The sequence below is a fragment of the Rutidosis leptorrhynchoides genome, chromosome 9 (assembly GCF_046630445.1).
Source record: "Rutidosis leptorrhynchoides isolate AG116_Rl617_1_P2 chromosome 9, CSIRO_AGI_Rlap_v1, whole genome shotgun sequence".
NCBI classification, from domain to species: Eukaryota; Viridiplantae; Streptophyta; class Magnoliopsida; order Asterales; family Asteraceae; genus Rutidosis; species Rutidosis leptorrhynchoides.
In genome coordinates, this window is record NC_092341.1 from 327,575,585 (window position 1) to 327,599,086 (window position 23,502).

At 36.0% G+C, this 23,502-nt stretch overlaps 1 pseudogene; it reads left to right on the forward strand.

The window, feature by feature from the left end:
* Positions 1 to 461: 461 nt before the first annotated feature.
* Positions 462 to 21,810, forward strand: LOC139869048 (protein FAR1-RELATED SEQUENCE 5-like; annotated as a pseudogene).
* Positions 21,811 to 23,502: the final 1,692 nt, after the last annotated feature.

The window sequence follows — 23,502 nt, forward strand, 5'->3', positions numbered from 1 at the left end:
TCGATCACTTCGTGATTGCAATGTTATAATATTATCATGTTGATTATTTCCTAATTGTCAAGTATTATATCTTTTAATTTACTATTAATCCTTTATGAAATTGATTTATCTACTTTCAATGTATATGATTACGTTTTTTTTGCTTTTGGTTTATCTTTGTGCTGGTTTCTAATTGCAGAACAGTTTAATTGACAGATTGGTTTCGATATTTATGTTTCTTGTATTTTTTTTAGCTCTTCATCATGAATAATAAATAACACATTATAGCTAATGTGCTCTGGCCCATAGTGGGGTTCCTCGTCAAAAAAAAAAAAAAAGAGTGGGCGCGTATATAAATTTAGTTACACACACTAATGATCAAAGTAGACTTGTGGTGTTAATTAACACCACGTCCAGCATGTATGTGTGTTATATAGATCCATCTACTCACTGATCTTTTTATTCTTGTGTTATTATAGAATATGCATAATACATTGGAATTTGATCAACAAGAATATGAGCACTATGACAATAATCAGGACATTAATACAAATGAGTTTTTTGACAACCATAGTAATAGTTCAGGATACAACAGTCACGATGAAGATGATGTAGTGGATGATGTTGGATTTGATAAAGAAACCCATCAAACTGAAGACCTCGACAATAATGATTCTGAATTTCAAAGTGAGAAGCAAAATGATGATAACAAGGATATTGAGTTTGAGAAGGATAATGGAGGTATTGATGCTAATGTAATGGGAATGATTTTCGATACCCCTGATGATGCATACACCTTTTATAATCGTTATGCTTTTTTACATGGATTTGGAATACGAAAACGGACCACCTTTAGAAATAAGACAACAAATGAGCCTTACCGAAAAACATATGTATGCAACAAGGAAGGGTTTAAGGATACTTCAAAAGAGATTGTTACAAAACGTCGTAGAGAATCTAGAACGGGTTGTACAGCAATGATTCAAATATCCAAAAATAAAGTTGGTAAATGGTTTGTAGATGGTTTTAACAATACACATAACCATGAATTAAGCACTCCGAGCAAAGTGATGAAACACCGTTCTCATGGAAAGACTCACCGCATGATGGCTACCAAATCTCTTATGTTGGATCTTAGCAAAAACGGTTTGAGACCTTGTCAAATAAAAAAAGTCGTAAACTCCATGAAAGATCCGGATGCACCTGATGTTACTTCAAAACAATGCTCTGATATATTGTCTGAAGAGCGAAGAAAATACCGTGGTAAAGAATTCTATGGAGTTATCAAATATTTTCAAGAAAAAGCCTATGTAGATAGTAAACATTATTGGGTTGTGGATTTATTTGATGACGGGTCTCCAAAAAATATTTTTTGGGCTGATGGGAGGTCACGAGACGCATACATAAATTTTGGAGATGTTGTCGTGTTTGATGTGACGTATATGACGAACAGGTTTAAGATGCCATTTTCTCCATTTGTTGGGGTGAATCATCATGGTCAATCTATACTATTCGGAGGTGCTTTACTAGAGAATGAAAAGGAAGAAACATTTGTTTGGCTATTTCAACAATTCTTAAAGTGCATGTTTGACATGCATCCAACTGCAATAATTACCGATCAAGATAAAGCAGTGAGAAATGCCATCAAAAAAGTTCTTCCAAATACCCGTCATCGGTATTGTGCATGGCACATCAAAATGTTAGGATATTAGGACCCAAACAACGCTAGTAATTCTACAAGACTACTAGCCGAGTAGTGATTCTATCAAGATCACTCAAACCCACTTAATGAATGAAAGATAATAAATGCGAAAATGTAAGAACGACACAAGATATAACGTGGTTATATGCAATCGGTGTGATTGCTTTAGTCCACGGACCAACTAGAGAGTGTTTATTACTGAGAATCTGTATGTGGTGTGTTACAATTGCATACAATGAGTTCTATATATAGGAGAAAACAAGAACACCATGACAACTAGCTAGGAATCTTCATCATGACAAGTAATCATCTTGTTTACCAACTAGCCATGCTTTCCACCTTGTAATGGCATGATCACATGTAGTGACCCGAACTTTTCCATGTTTATATATATTAATTGAGATTGATATTTACATGATTAAATGTTTCCAACATGTTAAGCAATTAAACTTGTTAAGACTTGATTAATTGAAATATGTTTCATATAGAAAATTGACCACCCAAGTTGACCGACGATTCACGAACGTTAAAACTTGTAAAAACGACATGACGATATATATATGGATATACATATGGTTAACATGAGATTATGATAAGTAAGTATCTCCATAAGTATATTAACAATGAGTTACATACATATAAACAAGACTACTAACTTAAGGATTTCGAAACGAGATATATATGTAACGATTATCGTTGTAACGACATTTAAATGAATATATATCATATTAAGATATATTAATATATCATAATATCATGATAATATAATAATTTAAAATCTCATTTGATATTATAAACATTGGGTTAACAACATTTAACAAGATCGTTAACCTAAAGGTTTCAAAACAACACTTACATGTAACGACTAACGATGACTTAACGACTCAGTTAAAATGTATATACATGTAGTGTTTTAATATGTATTTATACACTTTTGAAAGACTTCAATACACTTATCAAAATACTTCTACTTAACAAAAATGCTTACAATTACATCCTCGTTCAGTTTCATCAACAATTCTACTCGTATGCACCCGTATTCGTACTCGTACAATACACAGCTTTTAGATGTATGTACTATTGGTATATACACTCCAATGATCAGCTCTTAGCAGCCCATGTGAGTCACCTAAAACATGTAGGAACCATCATTTGGCAACTAGCATGAAATATCTCATAAAATTACAAAAATATGAGTAATCATTCATGACTTATTTACATGAAAACAAAATTACATATCCTTTATATCTAATCCATACACCAACGACTAAAAACACCTACAAACACTTTCATTCTTCAATTTTCTTCATCTAATTAATCTCTCTCAAGTTCTATCTTCAAGTTCTAAGTGTTCTTCATATATTCTACAAGTTCTAGTTTCATAAAATCAAGAATACTTTCAAGTTTGCTAGCTCACTTCCAATCTTGTAAGGTGATCATCCAACCTCAAGAAATCTTTATTTCTTACAGTAGGTTATCATTCTAATACAAGGTAATAATCATATTCAAACTTTGGTTCAATTTCTATAACTATAACAATCTTATTTCAAGTGATGATCTTACTTGAACTTGTTTTCGTGTCATGATTCTGCTTCAAGAACTTCGAGCCATCCAAGGATCCGTTGAAGCTAGATCCATTTTTCTCTTTTCCAGTAGGTTTATCCAAGGAACTTAAGGTAGTAATGATGTTCATAACATCATTCGATTCATATATATAAAGCTATCTTATTCGAAAGTTTAAACTTGTAATCACTAGAACATAGTTTAGTTAATTCTAAACTTGTTCGCAAACAAAAGTTAATCCTTCTAAATTGACTTTTAAAATCAACTAAACACATGTTCTATATCTATATGATATGCTAACTTAATGATTTAAAACCTGAAAACACGAAAAACACCGTAAAACCGGATTTACGCCGTCGTAGTAACACCGCGGGCTGTTTTGGGTTAGTTAATTAAAAACTATGATAAACTTTGATTTAAAAGTTGTTATTCTGAGAAAATGATTTTTATTATGAACATGAAACTATATCCAAAAATTATGGTTAAACTCAAAGTGGAAGTATGTTTTCTAAAATGGTCATCTAGACGTCGTTCTTTCGACTGAAATGACTACCTTTACAAAAACGACTTGTAACTTATTTTTCCGACTATAAACCTATACTTTTTCTGTTTAGATTCATAAAATAGAGTTCAATATGAAACCATAGCAATTTGATTCACTCAAAACGGATTTAAAATGAAGAAGTTATGGGTAAAACAAGATTGGATAATTTTTCTCATTTTAGCTACGTGAAAATTGGTAACAAATCTATTCCAACCATAACTTAATCAACTTGTATTGTATATTATGTAATCTTGAGATACCATAGACACGTATACAATGTTTCGACCTATCATGTCGACACATCTATATATATTTCGGAACAACCATAGACATTCTATATGTGAATGTTGGAGTTAGCTATACAGGGTTGAGGTTGATTCCAAAATATATATAGTTTGAGTTGTGATCAATACTGAGATACGTATACACTGGGTCGTGGATTGATTCAAGATAATATTTATCAATTTATTTCTGTACATCTAACTGTGGACAACTAGTTGTAGGTTACTAACGAGGACAGCTGACTTAATAAACTTAAAACATCAAAATATATTAAAAGTGTTGTAAATATATTTTGAACATACTTTGATATATATATGTATATATTGTTATAGGTTCGTGAATCAACCAGTGGCCAAGTCTTACTTCCCGACGAAGTAAAAATCTGTGAAAGTGAGTTATAGTCCCACTTTTAAAATCTAATATTTTTGGGATGAGAATACATGCAGGTTTTATAAATAATTTACAAAATAGACACAAGTACGTGAAACTACATTCTATGGTTGAATTATCGAAATCGAATATGCCCCTTTTTATTAAGTCTGGTAATCTAAGAATTAGGGAACAGACACCCTAATTGACACGAATCCTAAAGATAGATCTATTGGGCCTAAGAAACCCCATCCAAAGTACCGGATGCTTTAGTACTTCGAAATTTATATCATATCCGAAGGGTGTCCCGGAATGATGGGGATATTCTTATATATGCATCTTGTTAATGTCGGTTACCAGGTGTTCACCATATGAATGATTTTTATCTCTATGTATGGGATGTGTATTGAAATATGAAATCTTGTGGTCTATTGTTACGATTTGATATATATATAGGTTAAACCTATAACTCACCAACATTTTTGTTGACGTTTAAAGCATGTTTATTCTCAGGTGAATATTAAGAGCTTCCGCTGTTGCATACTAAAATAAGGACAAGATTTGGAGTCCATGTTTGTATGATATTGTGTAAAAACTGCATTCAAGAAACTGATTTCGATGTAACATATTTGTATTGTAAACCATTATGTAATGGTCGTGTGTAAACAGAATATTTTAGATTATCATTATTTGATAATCTACGTAAAGCCTTTTAAACCTTTATTTATGAAATAAAGGTTATGGTTTGTTTTAAAAATGAATGCAGTCTTTGAAAAACGTCTCATATAGAGGTCAAAACCTCGCAACGAAATCAATTAATATGGAACGTTTTTAATCAATAAGAACGGGACATTTCAGTTGGTATCAGAGCGTTGGTCTTAGAGAACCAGAATTTTGCATTAGTGTGTCTTATCGAGTTTGTTAGGATGCATTAGTGAGTCTGGACTTCGACCGTGTTTAGTTGAAAAATGATTGCTTAACAAATTTTGTTGGAAACTATATATTTTTAACATGTGAATATTATGTGATATATTAATCTCTTAACGCGTTTGATATTATGTGATAGATGTCTACCTCTAGAACAAGTCCCATTGACTCACCTAATAATAATGAAGAGTCAAATGTAAATTGGAATGATTCGTGGACTGATTCACAAGTTCCCGAAGAGGAACCGGAAGAAGAGTCGGAACCGGAAGAAGAATCGGAACCGGAAGAAGAATCGGAACCGGATGAAGAAATAGAACTGGTGGGGGAAATAATAAAACGGTTAAGTAAAAGAAAATCCTCAACCAACCGACCAAGGTTAATTATGGTCAATGGTGTTTCCGCCAAGGAAGCAAAATATTGGGAGGATTACCAATTCTCCGATGAATCGGATTCCGACGAGAATTCCGATGATGTTATTGAAATTACCCCAACTGAATTTAAAAAGGTAAAAGAAAATAATAAGGGAAAGGGCATAAAAATAGAGAAATCTAATTCCAACCCCGATGAACTTTATATGTATCGTCAACCCCCGAAGTCCTTAAGTTGTAACAATGACCCGGGAACCTCTAAACCACCAGGTTTTTCTAAACCAATGTGGAAAATTACGGCTCGTATTAGGGGAACATCATATATCCCTAGAAACTTGGAAAAACGAACCAAAACCGAAGAAGAAGAAACAAGCGAGTCGGAATAAGATAGTTGTATTCGTGTGGTGTAATATATGTAATATAGTGTGCTTATGCTTTATGATGTGTAAAAATTGCTTGTATTAATAAGTATTTTTTTTTATGAATCTAACTCTTGTCTATTTTACAGTATAAAAACACAAAATGGATAGACAACCCAATATTTTAAGAGACCTACCCGGAGACATGATTGATGAAATCTTGTCTAGAGTCGGTCAGAATTCTTCGGCACAACTATTTAAGGCGAGATCAGTTTGTAAGACATTCGAAGAACGTTCCAAGAATGCCTTGGTTTATAAAAGGCTTTCGTTCGAAAGATGGGGGATATCACATTGGGAAATCCATAAGTTACGATGTGTTTACTTTGACGCATATATTGCGGGGAACCCAAATGCTATTTTACGCAATGGGTTAAGAAATTATTTTGACTCAATATATCCGAATATTGGACTTCGTGATTTAGAACAAGCGGCTAACATGCAACATAAAGAAGCATGTTATGCTTACGGATTAGTAATGTTCGCTTCTCACCAAAGTGAGAACAAGAACATCGGGCTACAACTATTAAAAAAAACGTTCCCACAAGTGACGGAGTCGGTAATTGGGGTAAGAAATGAGGTTTTTAGATTGTTACGGGACTGTTGGACATTACGTAACCCTCGTCCCTTTGACGATGTTACAACACGCTGTCTTATCAACGGCCATAACGGTTATGTTCCACAAGACCAAGGATGGGAAGTAATCCTAGTAAAACCAGATGCATGACTTGTTTCTGGACGTATGAATTACGTGTCTTTATTGCCTTTGCTGAACGACTTGTGTACTAGCTAGAATTATCTTCACAACCATCTTGTATCAAATTTATTGTGTGCTATATTTCATGCTATATGTAAAATAAGCGGTATTGTAAGTTTGTAAAATATTATGAAAAAGTTTGAACGCGAAATATTATTATAATCAGTTTTTCATATAGAATTGTAGTAGTTGAATTGTATATTAGCTACTAAGTATGAACTTAACGGGTAGGTACTACCCGAATTTAAACTTATAAAACGCTAATATGAAGAAAAAGCTTTTATAAATGAGTTCATATTATGCTACGAAATACTATTAACTACTCTTAATATTCTGTATGATTAACTTGTTCCATTTGACTATTTTGAAGGAAATGGCACCGACTACTCGACACACCGTGAATATGAATGAAGAGGAATTCCGTACTTTTCTAGCTTCAAACATAGCCGCAGTACAGGCTGCGCTACATACCAACAATAACCTTGGATCTAGCAGTACATGAAATCGTGTAGGATGCACCTACAAAGAATTCACTGCCTGCAAACCTTTGGAATTTGATGGAACCGAAGGACCGATCGGATTGAAACGGTGGACCGAGAAGGTCGAATCGGTGTTTGCCATAAGTAAGTGTACTGAAGAGGACAAAGTGAAGTACGCTACGCATACCTTCACAGGTTCTGCGTTAACATGGTGGAATACCTATCTAGAGCAAGTGGGACAAGACGATGCGTACGCACTACCGTGGTCAGCATTCAAGCACTTGATGAACGAGAAGTACCGTCCCAGAACCGAGGTCAATAAGCTCAAGACAGAACTTAGAGGGTTACGAACCCAAGGATTTGATATTACCACGTACGAAAGACGATTCACAGAATTGTGCCTATTGTGTCCGGGAGCATTCGAAGATGAGGAAGAGAAGATCGACGCGTTTGTGAAAGGATTACCGGAAAGAATCCAAGAAGACATAAGTTCACACGAGCCCGCCTCCATACAACAGGCATGTAGAATGGCTCACAAACTAGTGAACCAGATTGAAGAAAGAATTAAAGAACAGACTGCTGAAGAGGCCAATGTGAAGCAAGTCAAAAGAAAGTGGGAGGAAAACGGTGATAAGAATCACCAATACAACAACAACAGCAATCGCAACAATTATCTCAACAATCGCAACATCAATCGCAACTACAACAAACGGCCCAACAACAACAACAACAACAACAACAACAACAACAGCAAGAGCAACTACAACAATCATCTCAACAACAATAATAACCGCAACAACAACAACAATCAGAAGCAGCTATGCCAAAGGTGTGAAAAGTATCACTTGGGGTTCTGCACCAAATTTTGCAACAAGTGTAAAAGAAATGGTCATAGCGCGGCGAAGTGTAAGGTCTACGGACCAGGGGTTAATAGAACGAAAGGAACAAATGGTGTCGGAATGAGTAATGGCGGAGCAAGTAGTGTCGGAGCAAGTTATGCCAATGTAGTTTGTTATAAATGTGGAAAACCGGGCCACATTATTAGAAATTGCCCGAACCAGGAGAACACGAATGGACAAGGCCGCGGAAGAGTTTTCAATATTAATGTGGCAGAGGCACAAGAAGACCCGGAGCTTGTTACGGGTACGTTTCTTATTGACAATAAATCTGCTTACGTTTTATTTGATTCGGGTGCGGATAGAAGCTATATGAGTAGAGATTTTTGTGCTAAATTAAGTTGTCCATTGACGCCTTTGGATAGTAAATTTTTACACGAATTAGCAAATGGTAAATTAATTTCAGCAGATAATATATGTCGGAATCGAGAAATTAAACTGGTTAGCGAAACATTTAAGATTGATTTGATACCAGTAGAGTTAGGGAGTTTTGATGTGATAATCGGTATGGACTGGTTGAAAGAAGTGAAAGCAGAAATCGTTTGTTACAAAAATGCAATTCGCATTATACGAGAAAAAGGAAAACCCTTAATGGTGTACGGAGAAAAGGGCAACACGAAGCTACATCTTATTAGTAATTTGAAGGCACAAAAACTAATAAGAAAAGGTTGCTATGCTGTTCTAGCACACGTCGAGAAAGTACAAACTGAAGAAAAGAGCATCAATGATGTTCCCATTGCAAAAGAATTTCCCGATGTATTTCCGAAAGAATTACCGGGATTACCCCCACATCGATCCGTTGAATTTCAAATAGATCTTGTACCAGGAGCTGCACCAATAGCTCGTGCTCCTTACAGACTCGCACCCAGCGAGATGAAAGAACTGCAAAGCCAATTACAAGAACTTTTAGAGCGTGGTTTCATTTGACCAAGCACATCACCGTGGGGAGCTCCTGTTTTGTTTGTCAAGAAGAAAGATGGTACATTCAGGTTGTGTATAGACTACCGAGAGTTGAACAAACTTACCATCAAGAACCGCTACCCACTACCGAGAATCGACGACTTATTTGATCAACTACAAGGCTCGTCTGTTTATTCAAAGATTGACTTACGTTCCGGGTATCATCAAATGCGGGTGAAAGAAGATGATATTCCAAAGACTGCTTTCAGAACACGTTACGGTCATTACGAGTTTATGGTCATGCCGTTTGGTTTAACTAATGCACCAGCTGTGTTCATGGACCTTATGAACCGAGTGTGTGGACCATACCTTGACAAGTTTGTCATTGTTTTCATTGATGACATACTTATTTACTCAAAGAATGACCAAGAACACGGTGAACATTTGAGAAAGGTGTTAGAAGTATTGAGGAAGGAAAAACTGTACGCTAAGTTTTCAAAGTGTGCATTTTGGTTAGAAGAAGTTCAATTCCTCGGTCACATAGTGAACAAAGAAGGTATTAAGGTGGATCCGGCAAAGATAGAAACTGTTGAAAAGTGGGAAACCCCGAAAACTCCGAAACACATACGCCAGTTTTTAGGACTAGCTGGTTACTACAGAAGGTTCATCCAAGATTTTCCAGAATAGCAAAACCCTTGACTGCATTAACGCATAAAGGGAAGAAATTTGAATGGAATGATGAACAAGAGAAAGCGTTTCAGTTATTGAAGAAAAAGCTAACTACGGCACCTATATTGTCATTGCCTGAAGGGAATGATGATTTTGTGATTTATTGTGACGCATCAAAGCAAGGTCTCGGTTGTGTATTAATGCAACGAACGAAGGTGATTGCTTATGCGTCTAGACAATTGAAGATTCACGAACAAAATTATACGACGCATGATTTGGAATTAGGCGCGGTTGTGTTTGCATTAAAGACTTGGAGGCACTACTTATATGGGGTCAAAAGTATTATATATACCGACCACAAAAGTCTTCAACACATATTTAATCAGAAACAACTGAATATGAGGCAGCGTAGGTGGATTGAATTATTGAATGATTACGACTTTGAGATTCGTTACCACCCGGGGAAGGCAAATGTGGTAGCTGATGCCTTGAGCAGGAAGGACAGAGAACCCATTCGGGTAAAATCTATGAATATAATGATTCATAATAACCTTACTACTCAAATAAAGGAGGCGCAACAAGGAGTTTTAAAAGAGGGAAATTTAAAGGATGAAATACCCAAAGGATCGGAGAAGCATCTTAATATTCGGGAAGACAGAACCCGGTATAGGGCTGAAAGGATTTGGGTACCAAAATTTGGAGATATGAGAGAAATGGTACTTAGAGAAGCTCATAAAACCAGATACTCAATACATCCTGGAACGGGGAAGATGTACAAGGATCTCAAGAAACATTTTTGGTGGCCGGGTATGAAAGCCGATGTTGCTAAATACGTAGGAGAATGTTTGACGTGTTCTAAGGTCAAAGCTGAGCATCAGAAACCATCAGGTCTACTTCAACAACCCGAAATCCCGGAATGGAAATGGAAAAACATTACCATGGATTTCATCACTAAATTGCCAAGGACTGCAAGTGGTTTTGATACTATTTGGGTAATAGTTGATCGTCTCACCAAGTCAGCACACTTCCTGCCAATAAGAGAAGATGACAAGATGGAGAAGTTAGCACGACTGTATTTGAAGGAAGTCGTCTCCAGACATGGAATACCAATCTCTATTATCTCTGATAGGGATGGCAGATTTATTTCAAGATTCTGGCAGACATTACAGCAAGCATTAGGAACTCGTCTTGACATGAGTACTGCCTATCATCCACAAACTGATGGGCAGAGCGAAAGGACGATACAAACGCTTGAAGACATGCTACGAGCATGTGTTATTGATTTCGGAAACAGTTGGGATCGACATCTACCGTTAGCAGAATTTTCCTACAACAACAGCTACCATTCAAGCATTGAGATGGCGCCATTTGAAGCACTTTATGGTAGAAAGTGCAGGTCTCCGATTTGTTGGAGTGAATTGGGGGATAGACAGATTACGGGTCCGGAGATTATACAAGAAACTACCGAGAAGATCATCCAAATTCAACAACGGTTGAAAACTGCCCAAAGTCGACAAAAGAGCTACGCTGACATTAAAAGAAAAGATATAGAATTTGAAATTGGAGAGATGGTCATGCTTAAAGTTGCACCTTGGAAAGGCGTTGTTCGATTTGGTAAACGAGGGAAATTAAATCCAAGGTATATTGGACCATTCAAGATTATTGATCGTGTCGGACCAGTAGCTTACCGACTTGAGTTACCTCAACAACTCGCGGCTGTACATAACACTTTCCACGTCTCGAATTTGAAGAAATGTTTTGCTAAAGAAGATCTCACTATTCCGTTAGATGAAATCCAAATCAATGAAAAACTCCAATTCATCGAAGAACCCATCGAAATAATGGATCGCGAGGTTAAAAGACTTAAGCAAAACAAGATACCAATTGTTAAGGTTCGATGGAATGCTCGTAGAGGACCCGAGTTCACCTGGGAGCGTGAAGATTAGATGAAGAAGAAATACCCGCATCTATTTCCAGAAGATTCATCAACACCTTCAACAGCTTAAAATTTCGGGACGAAATTTATTTAACGGGTAGGTACTGTAGTGACCCGAACTTTTCCATGTTTATATATATTAATTGAGATTGATATTTACATGATTAAATGTTTCCAACATGTTAAGCAATTAAACTTGTTAATACTTGATTAATTGAAATATGTTTCATATAGAAAATTGACCACCCAAGTTGACCGGCGATTCACGAACGTTAAAACTTGTAAAAACGACATGACGATATATATATGGATATACATATGGTTAACATGAGATTATGATAAGTAAGTATCTCCATAAGTATATTAACAATGAGTTACATACATATAAACAAGACTACTAACTTAAGGATTTCGAAACGAGATATATATGTAACGATTATCGTTGTAACGACATTTAAATGAATATATATCATATTAAGATATATTAATATATCATAATATCATGATAATATAATAATTTAAAATCTCATTTGATATTATAAACATTGGGTTAACAACATTTAACAAGATCGTTAACCTAAATGTTTCAAAACAACACTTACATGTAACGACTAACGATGACTTAACGACTCAGTTAAAATGTATATACATGTAGTGTTTTAATATGTATTTATACACTTTTGAAAGACTTCAATACACTTATCAAAATACTTCTACTTAACAAAAATGCTTACAATTACATCCTCGTTCAGTTTCATCAACAATTCTACTCGTATGCACCCGTATTCGTACTCGTACAATACACAGCTTTTAGATGTATGTACTATTGGTATATACACTCCAATTATCAGCTCTTAGTAGCCCATGTGAGTTACCTAACACATGTGGGAACCATCATTTGGCAACTAGCATGAAATATCTCATAAAATTACAAAAATATGAGTAATCATTCATGACTTATTTACATGAAAACAAAATTACATATCCTTTATATCTAATCCATACACCAACGACCAAAAACACCTACAAACACTTTCATTCTTCAATTTTCTTCATCTAATTAATCTCTCTCAATTTCTATCTTCAAGTTCTAAGTGTTCTTCATATATTCTACAAGTTCTAGTTACATAAAATCAAGAATACTTTCAAGTTTGCTAGCTCACTTCCAATCTTGTAAGGTGATCATCCAACCTCAAGAAATCTTTATTTCTTACAGTAGGTTATCATTCTAATACAAGGTAATAATCATATTCAAACTTTGGTTCAATTTCTATAACTATAACAATCTTATTTCAAGTGATGATCTTACTTGAACTTGTTTTCGTGTCATGATTCTGCTTCAAGAACTTCGAGCCATCCAAGGATCCGTTGAAGCTAGATCCATTTTTCTCTTTTCCAGTAGGTTTATCCAAGGAACTTAAGGTAGTAATGATGTTCATAACATCATTCGATTCATATATATAAAGCTATCTTATTCGAAGGTTTAAACTTGTAATCACTAGAACATAGTTTAGTTAATTCTAAACTTGTTCGCAAACAAAAGTTAATCCTTCTAACTTGACTTTTAAAATCAACTAAACATATGTTCTATATCTATATGATATGCTAACTTAATGATTTAAAACCTGAAAACACGAAAAACACCGTAAAACCGGATTTACGCCGTCGTAGTAACACCGCGGGCTGTTTTGGGTTAGTTAATTAAAAACTATGATAAACTTTGATTTAAAAGTTGTTATTCTGAGAAAATGATTTTTATTATGAACATGAAACTATATCCAAAAATTATGGTTAAACTCAAAGTGGAAGTATGTTTTCTAAAATGGTCATCTAGACGTCGTTCTTTCGACTGAAATGACTACCTTTACAAAAACGACTTGTAACTTATTTTTCCGACTATAAACCTATACTTTTTCTGTTTAGATTCATAAAATAGAGTTCAATATGAAACCATAGCAATTTGATTCACTCAAAACGGATTTAAAATGAAGAAGTTATGGGTAAAACAAGATTGGATAATTTTTCTCATTTTAGCTACGTGAAAATTGGTAACAAATCTATTCCAACCATAACTTAATCAACTTGTATTGTATATTATGTAATCTTGAGATACCATAGACACGTATACAATGTTTCGACCTATCATGTCGACACATCTATATATATTTCGGAACAACCATAGACACTCTATATGTGAATGTTGGAGTTAGCTATACAGGGTTGAGGTTGATTCCAAAATATATATAGTTTGAGTTGTGATCAATACTGAGATACGTATACACTGGGTCGTGGATTGATTCAAGATAATATTTATCAATTTATTTCTGTACATCTAACTGTAGACAACTAGTTGTAGGTTACTAACGAGGACAGCTGACTTAATAAACTTAAAACATCAAAATATATTAAAAGTGTTGTAAATATATTTTGAACATACTTTGATATATATATGTATATATTGTTATAGGTTCGTGAATCAACCAGTGGCCAAGTCTTACTTCCCGACGAAGTAAAAATCTGTGAAAGTGAGTTATAGTCCCACTTTTAAAATCTAATATTTTTGGGATGAGAATACATGCAGGTTTTATAAATGATTTACAAAATAGACACAAGTACGTGAAACTACATTCTATGGTTGAATTATCGAAATCGAATATGCCCCTTTTTATTAAGTCTGGTAATCTAAGAATTAGGGAACAGACACCCTAATTGACGCGAATCCTAAAGATAGATCTATTGGGCCTAACAAACCCCATCCAAAGTACCGGATGCTTTAGTACTTCGAAATTTATATCATATCCGAAGGGTGTCCCGGAATGATGGGGATATTCTTATATATGCATCTTGTTAATGTCGGTTACCAGGTGTTCACCATATGAATGATTTTTATCTCTATGTATGGGATGTGTATTGAAATTTGAAATCTTGTGGTCTATTGTTACGATTTGATATATATATAGGTTAAACCTATAACTCACCAACATTTTTGTTGACGTTTAAAGCATGTTTATTCTCAGGTGAATATTAAGAGCTTCCGCTGTTGCATACTAAAATAAGGACAAGATTTGGAGTCCATGTTTGTATGATATTGTGTAAAAACTGCATTCAAGAAACTGATTTCGATGTAACATATTTGTATTGTAAACCATTATGTAATGGTCGTGTGTAAACAGGATATTTTAGATTATCATTATTTGATAATCTACGTAAAGCCTTTTAAACCTTTATTTATGAAATAAAGGTTATGGTTTATTTTAAAAATGAATGCAGTCTTTGAAAAACGTCTCATATAGAGGTCAAAACCTCGCAACGAAATCAATTAATATGGAACATTTTTAATCAATAAGAACGGGACATTTCATCACAGCCCTAATTTTAGGTGTAAAGTGATTAACTTTGCACCTAAAGTGAAAGGAGGCCAAAGCATGCTCGGATGTAAAGGTTGCAACTTGCCAAATTGCTGACAGAGAGGATGTGCGCCGCCTCTGAGAGGTGATGCGCCGCATCCCTTCAATTCCACGTTCCAGATTCATGTACCAGCACTCGATGCGCAGCATCGAGATGGTGATGCGCCGCATCTGACCCCTGATGCGCCATATCAGCTCAATGCTCCGCATCAATAACTCTCGGACTATTTTTCTCTATGAATGCGCCGCATCCATGTCAAGATGCGCCGCATTTGACTGCTTCACGCTTCTCGAAATCTTCAAAATCCGTGCAAGTGTTGGAACAGTTTTTTTTTTCGTTTTGTATAAATGTCTCCATAATCTAACAAATCTCCCACTTGGAGACTTTGAACAAAACTCCAATCATATCAATGAATTAACCAAGAACATTAAACCACCTTCGATTACCGCCAAATACCATTTGGGACACGCACGCTCAACACATTCTTCAGATGAGTAGACTTTCGATAAAAGGTCGTCAATACTACTTGTTAAGCTTGTAACACCATTCACATCTCTAGCTGAGGTCTTCTCTCATCAATTCATGAGAAGACCAATTGAGGTAATGCAAAACCTCAATTTCTCCATCGTAACCACCTTAGTAAACATATCGGCAGGATTCTTCTTACCAAGGATTTTCTCCAAGAATAAAGTGCGATCATTTATATGTTGTCGAATAAAATGATACCTTATATTGATGTGTTTCGTTCGACTATGAAACACTGGATTCTTCCCAAGATGAACCACACTTTGATTATCACAATACAAGACGCAATAGTCTTGTCTTTTACCCAACCCACCTAAGAAGTTCTTCAACCACACTAGCTCTTTAGAAGCTTCCGCAATAGCCATGTATTCGGCTTCGGTGGTTGACAAAGCAACACTCTTTTGCAATCGAGATAACCAACTAATCGCCGTCTTCCCCATTGTGAAAACATAACCCGTAGTGCTTTTCCCCGAATCATCACATCCACCCAAATTAGCATCCGCATAACCTCTAAGTATGAGATTGTTTTTGGAGAAACACAATCCCATATTAGAAGTACCTTTCAAATAACGAAGCAACCATTTTACCGCTTCCCAATGCTCTTTCCCCGGATTAGACATATAACGACTTACAACTCCCACTGCTTGAGCAATATCGGGTCTTGTACAAACCATGGCATACATAATGCTACCCACGGCCGATGCATATGGAACCTTTTCCATATCCTTCTTGTCTCTTTCCGTCTTTGGTGATTGACTTTTCGATAACTTTAAGGTGCTTCCCAAAGGCATAGAACGGGCCTTTGAATCTTCCATGTTGAACCTCTCTACTACTTTCTCAATATATTTGGATTGAGACAAGTATAGAGTACCCTTCAAACGATCACGCACAATACTCATGCCAAGTATTTGCCTAGCACCGCCAAGATCTTTCATCTCGAATTCTCGGGAAAGTAATCCCTTCAACTTGTTAATTTCGGACATGTTTGAACCTGCAAGTAACATGTCATCAACATACAACAATAAGATTATGTAAGAAGACTTGAATTTCTTCAAGTAGCAACAGTGATCCGCTTCACATCTTAAGAAACCAATCTTCTTCATAAACTCGTCAAACTTCAAGTACCATTGCCGAGGTGCTTGCTTCAACCCATACAAACTTTTCTTTAGCTTACAAACCCACTTCTCTTTACCCTTTACCTCAAAGCCCTCGGGTTGCCTCATGTAGATCTCTTCAACAAGATCACCATGCAAGAATGCAGTCTTCACATCTAGTTGCTCTAGATGTAAGTCTTCGGATGCAACCATAGAAAGTACCAAACGGATAGTAGTCATTTTAACTACCGGTGAAAATATCTCTTTGTAGTCAACCCCTTCCTTTTGTTGAAAGCCTTTGACTACCAAACGAGCCTTGTATCTTTTCTTGCCATCCATCTCATTCTTGATTCTATATACCCATTTGCTTTGCAATGCCCTTTTATCATGAGGTAACTTCACTAGTGACCAAGTCTTGTTCTTCTCAAGTGATCCCATCTCTTCTTTCATGGCAAGTTCCCATTGTATGGATTCTTTTGTTTTTCTTGCCTCAAAGTAACTTTCGGGTTCACCATTCTCGGTATAGAGCAAGTAGTTTGCTGATGGAGAATACCTAGGATTAGGTTTGGGCACTCTAGTCGAGCGTCTTAGTGTAGGATTAACCGAAATGGTTGGACCGGTTTCATTTGTAACCTCCTCATCACTAGAACTCGCACTATGTTCGGAATCATCACCGCTTTCCGAATCATCCCCATCATTAGCATTTCCCGACGCCTCACCGTTATTTGGCAATTCGTTGTTCCCCGTACTCCCACTAGAACCTGCAAGATCATCAATAGAAACATCGTCAAAAGTAACTTGACTCGGTTTAGGACTCCCCGTTTCTGGTATGCCATAGACCGAATCTTCATCAAAAGTAACATCTCGCGAACGAATTACTTTTCTAGCTTCGTTGTCCCAACAACGATAGCCCATTTCATCCGACCCGTAGCCTATGAAAGTACACTTCTTTGACTTAGCTTCAAGCTTGTCTTTATCCGCATCTTTGGTCTTCACATATGCATTACACCCAAAGATCCTAAGGTGACCATAACTCACCTTCTTACCTTGCCATTCTTCCTCGGGAATTCGGAAACCCAACGGTGTTGAGGGTCCCCTATTTATCAAATAAGCCGCCGTGTTAACCGCATCCACCCAAAACATTTTAGGCAAACCGGCATGTAGTCTCATACTCTTAGCCCTTTCATTTAACGTACAATTCATACGTTCGGCGACCCCATTGTGTTGCGGTGTCTCCGGTACCGTTTTCAACATTCTAATACCGAGCTTTGCACAATGGTCTTTAAACTCAAGACTACCATATTCTCCTCCATTATCTGACTTTAAGCACTTATCCTTCAAGTTAGTCTCATTTTCTACCATAGCTTTCCACTTCACAAAAGTATTAAATACATCGGATTTAGCTTTAAGAAAATAAACCCATACCTTTCGAGTGGAGTCGTCAATGAAGGTGACATAATAACGAGAACCTCCATGTGATTCTACATTAGTTGGACCAAACACATCCGTATGAACGAGCTCCAATTTCTCCAACTTAGGTGCATTCCCTGATTTCCCAAAAGTCACCTTCTTTTGCTTCCCATAAACACATGGTTCGCAAAACCCAAGTTCTACCTTCTTCAAATCCGGAATTCTCCCACTCGAAACAAGCATCTTCATACCCTTCTCACTCATATGCCCGAGTCTTCGGTGCCATAGAGTTGATTCGGACTCAACATTAACCGTAGCAACCACCGTGTCTTCATTAAACACTTCAACCATATAAAGTGTTCCCCTTTTATGTCCACGAGCCACAATACTACTACCCTTAACCACCTTCCATTGGCGGTTTTCAAAAGTAACCGCGTTACCTTCATCATCTAATTGACCAACCGAAATAAGTTTCCTTTTCAATTTAGGAATGTACCTTACGTTCTTCAAAGTCCAATTAGAACCAAGAGTAGTCTTCAAAACAACATCTCCAATGCCCTCTATGTTGAGTTGCTTGTTGTCCGCCAATCTCACCTTGCCTTGATATGAACGAAAATTCTTCATCATGCTTTTGATATGAGTAGCATGAAACGAAGCTCCTGAATCCAAAATCCAAGACTCCATAGAGTTTTCAACACTACACAAAAGTGCATCATCACTTTCCCCTTCGGCTAAGTTTACACTTTTCGCGGAACCATTTTTGCAATTCCTTTGAAAGTGCCCCTTTTGATTGCAACCCCAACAAGTAACTTCACTTCTATCCTTCGATGAATTCCTCTTCTTAGACTTCTTCCTACCCTTCTTCTCACCGCGTTCAAATTTTCTACCACGGTTGTCGGTACTTAACAAAGAACCGGATGTCGATTCTCCCGAGTTTCTTCTACGAGTATCTTCACCAAGAATCAAATCCCTTATAGCTTCAAACGCTAGCTTAGTAGTTCCCGTAGAGCTACTAACCGCGGTAACCGTACCCGACCAACTTTCCGGTAATGATGAAAGCAAGATAAGTGCTTTTAGTTCATCATCAAACTTAATCTCTACCGATTCAAGTCTTGAAACGATATTATTAAATTCATTGATATGATCCGTTGCACTCGTACCTTCCTTCATCTTAGTATTAAACAATTGACGCATGAGAAATACCTTATTTGCAGCTGTAGGTTTCTCATACATGTTAGAGAGTGCTTTCAAGCAAGCAAACGTTATCTTCTCATTCACAACGTTGTATGCAACGTTCTTAGCAAGTGAAAGACGAATAGCACCCAAAGCTTGACGATCCAAAAGCGTCCAATCGGCATCGTCCATGCTTTCGGGCTTGGTCTCTAACAAGGGTTGGTGTAGCTTCTTTTGATACAAGTAATCTTCAATTTGCATCTTCCAAAAGCCAAAGTCTCTCCCATCGAATCGGTCGATTCTAAACTTCCCATCTTCCGCCATCGTTCCCTTAACGAAACCTTGTGCTCTAGATACCAGTTGTTAGGATATTAGGACCCAAATAACGCTAGTAATTCTACAAGACTACTAGTCGAGTAGTGATTCTATCAAGATCACTCAAACCCACTTAATGAACGAAAGATAATAAATGCGAAAATGTAAGAACGACACAAGATATAACGTGGTTATATGCAATCGGTGTGATTGCTTTAGTCCACGGACCAACTAGAGAGTGTTTATTACTGAGAATCTGTATGTGGTGTGTTACAATTGCATACAATGAGTTCTATATATAGGAGAAAACAAGAACACCATGACAACTAGCTAGGAATCTTCATCATGACAAGTAATCATCTTGTTTACCAACTAGCCATGCTTTCCACCTTGTAATGGCATGATCACAGCCCTAATTTTAGGTGTAAAGTGATTAACTTTGCACCTAAAGTGAAAGGAGGCCAAAGCATGCTCGAATGTAAAGGTTGCAACTTGCCAAATTGCTGACAGAGAGGCGATGCGCCGCCTCTGAGAGGTGATGCACCGCATCCCTTCAATTCCACGTTCCAGATTCATGTACCAGCACTCGATGCGCCGCATCGAGATGGTGATGCGCCGCATCTGACCCCTGATGCGCCATATCAGCTCAATGCTCCGCATCAATAACTCTCGGACTATTTTGCTCTATGAATGCGCCGCATCCATGTCAAGATGCGCCACATTTGACTGCTTCACGCTTCCCAAAATCTGCAAAATCCGTGCAAGTGTTGGAACAGTTTTTTTTTTCGTTTTGTATAAATGTCTCCATAATCTAACACAAAAAGCATGAACGAGAACAACTTCGGCCTCTTAAAGCACGTTATAGTGATTTTAAAGATATGTACAATAAGTATGTTAAAAGCCATACAGTTGAAGAATTTGAAAACCGGTGGAAAGTTATACGTGATAAGTATGATCTTGGAAGTCACTTTTGGTTAAACGATATGTATAATCAACGTACCCTTTGGGGTAAAGTTTTTTTAAAAGATTGTTTTTTTTGCTGGGATGACCACAAGTGGTAGAAGTGAGAGCATTCACTCATTCTTTGATGGATATGTTACTTCCAATACCATGTTGAATGAATTTGTAGCCCAATATGATAAAGCTGTTGAGTCTCGACGAGCTGCTGAAGAAGATGAGGACTTCAAAACTATGAACACAAAGGCAGTTTATTCTTCTGTTAATCCAATAGAAGTGAAAGCAGGTACACGTTATACAAGCAGGATGTTTGATGTTTTTCAAAAAGAATGGATACAAGCGACTAATAATTTAACTCATGAGACTTTATGTAAGAGCGCGGGAGAGATCAATATAAGGTTGGTCAAGTTAATGTTGAGAACGTATATTGGAGAACTGTGACCATTTGTTTGTTAGATAAGTTAAATGTCACATGTTCCTGTTCAAAGTTTGAAACATATGGAATCTTATGCAAACATATCTTGTATGTTATGAAGAAGAAGCACATTGAAACTCTTCCGGATCATTATATTTTACCAAGGTGGACACTTGATGCTAGGTATAAGGTGGAAAATTATAACAACAAACTTGGAGATATACATAACGACAACAAAGTTAATGCGTTAAGTTTGTGGAGTGTTCAAACAAAATATATGAAAGCGGTTGAACAAGCGAAAGAATCTCCCTCAAACCTGAAGAAACTAGATAGTCTTTTAGATAAGTTTTTAGAAGAACATACGAATCACCAAAAGTCTACACAAATTGACAATCCATTACAGGAATCCAATGCAGGTAGCTCGCAAATAAGCATGATGCCTCAAATATCAGTTCGGGATCCTCCGGCTCCTGTTGCTACTAAAGGTCGTCCAAAGAGCGCATGTCGAATCAAATCTTCTCTAGAAGCACCGAAAAAAAGAAAATGTTCACATTGCGGGGGATTAGGTCACTATATCACAGGGTGTCCAGTTAAAAAGGTACTAGTGATTGTTTATTTATGTATTCAGTTATCTTATTTGTTCATTGACTTTCTGATGATAGTTGCATTCATTATTCTAATACTCTTTTGCATCAGGCTGAAGATGCTGCTGCTGGTACTAAATGATGTTTTGTTTATAATTGATGATTTTTCAGTTGCTGGTGCAATAGTCCATGAAGTCATAAGGTTGCTAATATTTAGCTTATGCAGAGTTTGATTCTTTTTCTATCTACTGATGTGTTCAGTCTTTAGTGTATTCAAAATTGGATTTCCCTTTATCAGTTTATCAGTTAGTGTTTAGTGTATGCATGTTTTGATTCTTTTTTATCGGTTGTTGGTAGTATTGTTTAGCTTATGTTTATTGATCAATTATAAATTCTTTAGTTGTTCTACCCATTAATATGTGCCAAATATATAGCTGCACTATCCATGTTTATGCTTGCATACAACTAAAGCGATGTGCACATACTTATTTTGAGATATATATGTCACAAACTGCATTGTATAAGATGACTAAAAAAAATAGTATAGCAACTAGCTACCAAACAAGCTGATCATAACCTGAACAACAAAAGTTGCAATTTTTAGATGAGCAATTTCATTTAACTAAACAAAATATTACATCAGTTTTCAAATGCAAAAGGCTCACAAATAACTTGACCCACTTCTCAAAACATACCATTTAAAAACAAACTCACTAAATAAAACTATCACCCCACAACATTGGCCTTTAATCATACTATCTTTTGAACAAATCTTCGCATGACTCAAATATGAGTTGATGTGATTTCACACATATACTTGTTGAAGCTTTTGATCTAACAACTCGTTTTGAATTCCATCAACACACTAGATTTTCACTTCATGCTTTAGCTTTCAACCGAACCTGTAAAATAGTAGTACATCAATCGCCACATTTTATGCTAAAAAGTAAAAGAATAACACATTGATTTTACTAATTAGAGAGTGGTACAAAAAGCTAACATTTTATGCTAAAAAGTAAAAGAATAACACATTGATTTTACTAACTAGAACAAGACACAGAACTATAAATTCAACTTGATAAAAGTAAAACAATAACACATATATTTACTCTCAAAAACAAATAATTACAACAAGTACAGACATCTCCTAGTTGTTGTAATTTGAAACAAACACAAATAAAAACTAAAAGCAAACAACAATATACAAGTAGTTAGTATACTCATTATTGAAATAAACTGCAATTACATTATTGAGGATTAATATTAAACTAACAAAATAAATATTGATCCTTGCCCTAATCTATCAAATTACTTAAAAATCGACACAACAGATGGAATCGTCGACTTGGTCTATTGGGGTTGGGTACCGAAAAAAAATCGATTGTACCTTCAGTTGCTTTGGATGATTAGTACCAATTTTAAGTTGGATGACGAACAGTCGGGAAATCAATTTATCGCCATTCATGATATGGGAATTATATCGATGACTTGGTCAATTGGGGATGGGAACCGAAATAAAAAATTAACGATTGTACCTTATTGTTGTATTGGATGATTGGAATCAAATTTAAGTTGGATGAAGTACGGTCACGAAATCGATATATCTCCATTGTTGAGATGGAAATTAGGGGAGGTGCAAATATATGAACCTGATTGTACGAGGATTTTTTTTTTTTTTTATTTATTTATTTATGATTTTGGATCAAAACGACATAGTTTTGGGAGGGTTGGCATATAAGGTTATATGGTGCTGTTATCCATATTCACTTTTCCCATATATATATATATATATATATATATATATATATATATATATATATATATATATATATAT